Genomic DNA, 4,692 nt, shown 5'->3' on the forward strand with positions numbered 1-4,692 from the left:
TCCCAGTACTTTGGGAGATGGAGACAGGCGATCACGAAGTCAGGAGATTGAGACCATCCTGGCTAACACGGTGAAACCCCGTCTGCACTGAAAATACAAAAAAAATTAGCTGGGCATGGTGGTAGGCACCTGTAGTCCCAGCTACTTGGGAGGCTGAGGCAGGAGAATGGCGTGAACCCAGGAAGTGGAGCTTGCAGTGAGCCAATATCATGCCACTGCAATCCAGCCTGGGTAATAGAGTGAGACTCCATTTCAAAAAAAAAAAAAAAAGAAAGAAAGAAAAAAAAGAATCTGTTTTCATTTGTAACAGGATGTAATGGGAGGAACTGGTTATTTCACCAGGGCTTTGACTGGAGTGGTGTGCTTTCCTTTAAGGAACTAAACTTGACTTATGGAGCAAATAAAGCCCCATGGTGAAACTGGCCCCACACCTTCCCTGTACAGGGTTCCTAACCTGTGATAGGTAAACTTTGTCACTTTCTAACAGGCCAGGGAGCCCCAGGTTTATCTTGGAACCTCAAGAGGAGAGGATCACCAAATTCATAGGTATTTGATGGCACAAATCCATGACTGGGCTCAGCTTCAAAAAAAGTCTTATCTGAGTTTCCTTCTACGAAACAAAGTTCCATCAAAGCCAATTAAAAGAACAAGCCTATGTGAAAAATAATTATTCCTGCTGCATTTTATACAAATAATCTGGCCAAGTATAATAAAGCAAATCAGTCCTATCATAATTTGTCCTTAGTAAAATTAGAAAATGAGAGAGAGAAAAATTATGTTTCAAAAACTATAATACATCTGTTGTTAGAGTCTAGTCTTGCCTAATGTTTTTCACTTTTTATAATTTTCTACAGTTGGGGTTGAATTCTAATTTTTTCTTCAAAATTTCTACAAATCTTCATAATAATGTTTTCAATTTTTCTTGTTTTTTCCTTCTTTTTTTCCCCATATTTTTTCTAATCTGGAGTCACTGAAAACTAAGCTGTGCTTTCTTAAAGCCCTGTGAACTGAAACCAGACAACTTAAACTTCAGAAGAAAATAACAGCAATTACTTACATACATAAGCCTCTTTCATATCTGCCTACTGATGTATAGACTTAAGAGAAATGTGACCTATATTGATTTTGCACGATTGCTCTTTTTCTCCCTTTCTCTGCCTATTTTCTTTTCATAGGATACGAGTCTTCAAAACCTGCTAAAAATGAGCTTTTGGGATCTACCTGTCTAGAAATAAACTATCCTATTCAGTAGAAACCTAAGAGCAGACACTCATTTTCTTTTAAAATGCTTTCTCCAAAAGATTCTTAAAAAGAAAAGTGGGGAAATGTGAAAGGAAAATATCTTGGGCACCCAAAATCACTAAGCTAAAGGAAAAATTCTGGTTGGGAACTGCTCAGGGCAAATCCACCTCCCATTCTGTTCAAAGTCATCCCTCTGCTCACTGAAATAGATACATATTCTGATTGTCACCTTTGGAAAGGCTCATCAGAAACTCATAAGAATGCAACCACTTTTCTCTCATGTACCTATGATCTGCTAGCCCTCTCCCTGCTTCGAGTTGTCCTCACCTTTCTCATGTTTCCCTAAAATATATAAAACCAAGCTGTGCCCTGACCACCTTGGGCACATGTCATCCAGACTTCCTCAGGCTCTGTCAGGGGCACATTATTATGTAGGTAGTTATATAACAAGAGAGGAAACAAATTTCAAATTTATATAACAAGAGAGGAAACAATTTAAAAATTGATAACATTCCAGGCTGGGCGTAGTAGCTCATGCCCCTAAGGCCAAGGCAGGCGGATCACTTGCGGCCAGGACTTCAAGACTGGCCTGACCAACATGGTGAAACCTGTCTCTACTGAAAATACAAAAAGTAGCCGGCTGTGGTGGTGTACACCTCTGGTCCCAGCTACTTGGGAGGCTGAGGCAGGAGAATCACTTGAACCCAGGAGGCAGAGGTTGCAGTTCTGGATGAGGGAGCCAGGCAATAAACAAAAATGGATAAATTAATAGATAACTCAGGGCGTGCCTTAATGAAAACAAGATAATGTGAGAGAGAGTAACGGGGACCCAATTAGTTTGGATGGCCAGGGAGGGCATTACTGAGGAGGTACCTGAGAGTTTAACCTGAATGATAGAAGCCAGATGGGCAAAGATCTTGGGGCAAACTTTTCCAGCATTGGGAATAATAAGTGCAGAGATCTTAAAAGCAGGAATGGGGCCAGGTGCAGTGGCTCACGCCTATAATCCCAGCACTTTGGGAGGCCGAGGTGGGTGGATAACAAGGTCAGGTATTAGAGACCAGCCTGGCTAACATGGGAAAACCCCGTCTCTACTAAAAATACAAAAATTAGCCGGGTGTGGTGGTGGGCACCTGTAATCCCAGCTACTCGGGAGACTGAGGTAAGAGAATTGCTTGAACCTGGGAGGTGGAGGTTGCAGTGAGAAGAGATTGCATCACTGCATTCCAGCCTGGGCGACAGAGCAGGACTCATTTTTGGGGAGGAAAAAAAGCAGGACTCATTTTGGGGGGGAAATGGATTCATACTTTTGAGGAAAATAAATCATGTCAGTGTGGCTAGACCAAGATAAGAAGTGTGCTATAGGAAGATGACTGACAGAACCCAGACTACACATCATATTTGCCTCCTGCCTCTATCGTGAGTTTGTGCTCAGGTTCCAAGGATATTGTTTGTGAAGCGTTTCATCATTCATGCTTTCATATCTGCTGTTTTTTGTTGTTGTTGTTGTTGTTTTGTTTTTTAGAAACAGGGTCTCATTCTGTCACCCAGGCTGGAGTGCAGAAGCACAATCATGGCTCACTGCAGCCTCGACCTCCTGGGCTGTAGCTGTCCTCCCATTGCAGCCTCCCAAGTAGCTGGTACTAAAGGCATGTACCACCACACCTAGCTAATTTTTGTTTTATTTTTGTATATGCATATATATTTTTTGACAGCATCTTGCTATGCTGCTGGTGCTGGTGTTAAACTCCTGGGTTCAAGCAATCCTCCTGCCTCAGCCTCCCAAAGTATTAGGATTACAGGCAATAACATAATTTCTAACAGCTCAAGGCCACATCCTTAGGATAACCCTATCCCCTCTTAAAGTGCTTGCCTAAGAAAACTCAAGACCAGGTATTGGAGACCAGCCTGAACAATGTAGTGAGACCCCATCTCTATTTATTTTTTAAAATGTGGTTGAGTGTGGGGGCTCACATGTGTAATCCTAGCACTTTGGGAGGCCTAGGCAGGTGGATCACTTGAGGACCAGACCAGCCTGGCTAACATGGTTAAACCCTGACTCTACTAAAAATACAAAAATTAGCCAGATGTAATGGCACAAGCCTGTAATCCCAGCTACTCAGGGCTCTGAGGCAGTAGAATCACTTGAACTCAGGAGGCAGAGGATGCAGTGAGCTGATATTTCTAGCTTCTTAACTTTACCAAAAGTAACCTCGTAGGTACTTACAGAAGGGAAAATTTGAGAGTCCACGGAAGAGAAGAGAATAGACAAGGTCATGCAGATATTAAAACAGAAATGACTTACTTCCTAGGTGGGGAACTGAACCCAGACTGCCACTATGAAAGTGCAAAATCTTGACCACTGAGCTACATAAAGAGGCAGTGACCACTTTCTTTCCCAGAAGAAGCCTACAGTAGTTAATTTTGAACTTGCAAAGGCTTTTGACTATTTAATATGATTTTTAGGGCTATGACATGAACCCTAAAATTCTTGCTCCCTGAAGGTGGAAACCAAAAGAAAGTATCACCACGTGGTTAAAAGGTCAAGCTCCCAAGGACATAAGACAGGGTGAAGACTTCATCCAGTTTTTTATTTGTTTCAGGGAACTGCAGCTAAGTGTGTTACTGACCAGCTTGCTGGCTCATCTTGAAAAGATGAATTTTAAGCCTGTGTTTTATCCTAAAGTACCCCTTGACACAGAAAAACGAATTTATAGCACAAAATACACCAGCTTAAGATTAGCCTTATAATTCTTTTTTCCATTAATCCAAACTTTACAGAGGAGATAAACACTGATTTTTTTTTTTTTTTTGAGATGGAGTCTTGCTCAGTTGCCCAGGCTGGAGTGCAATGGCACTATCTTGGCTCACTGCAACCTCTGCCTCCCAGGTTCAAGCAATTCTCCTGCCTCAGCCTCCCGAGTAGCTGAGACTACAGGCACGTGCCACCATGCCCAGCTAATTGTTTGTATTTTTAGTGGAGACAGGGTTTCATTGTGTTAGGCAGGATGGTCTCGATCTCCTGATCTCGTGATCCATCCGCCTTGGCCTCCCAAATTGCTGGGATTACAGGTGTGAACCACCGCACCCGGCCCTGCATTTTTTTTTAACCATTCATTCGACAGTCTACACAGAGAGAGAAGCCAGAAATCTGACTGTTAAGAAATTCTTACCCTTTTGCCGGCATGCCAGGCTTCTGGATTCCCTTTCTCTGAGCGGCCCTAGTGATTTAGCTTGGGATGCCATTGCCCTGGGGCCAAGTTGCATCATAAAGGAAATATATTTTTTTTAAATCTGGCTAGAGCAAAATACGAGTGATAAAACATAGACTTTGGCCACTCTGCTTAGCACCCAATATCAAACTGGCAAGGCTTAAGTGTGCCCCTAGATGGGCCCCATCATCTTGAATCCAATTCCCGACTTGGAGTTTCAACATGTGGTCTCTGGGCA

The sequence above is a fragment of the Macaca nemestrina genome, chromosome 14, assembly GCF_043159975.1.
Source record: "Macaca nemestrina isolate mMacNem1 chromosome 14, mMacNem.hap1, whole genome shotgun sequence".
Classification (NCBI taxonomy): domain Eukaryota; kingdom Metazoa; phylum Chordata; class Mammalia; order Primates; family Cercopithecidae; genus Macaca; species Macaca nemestrina.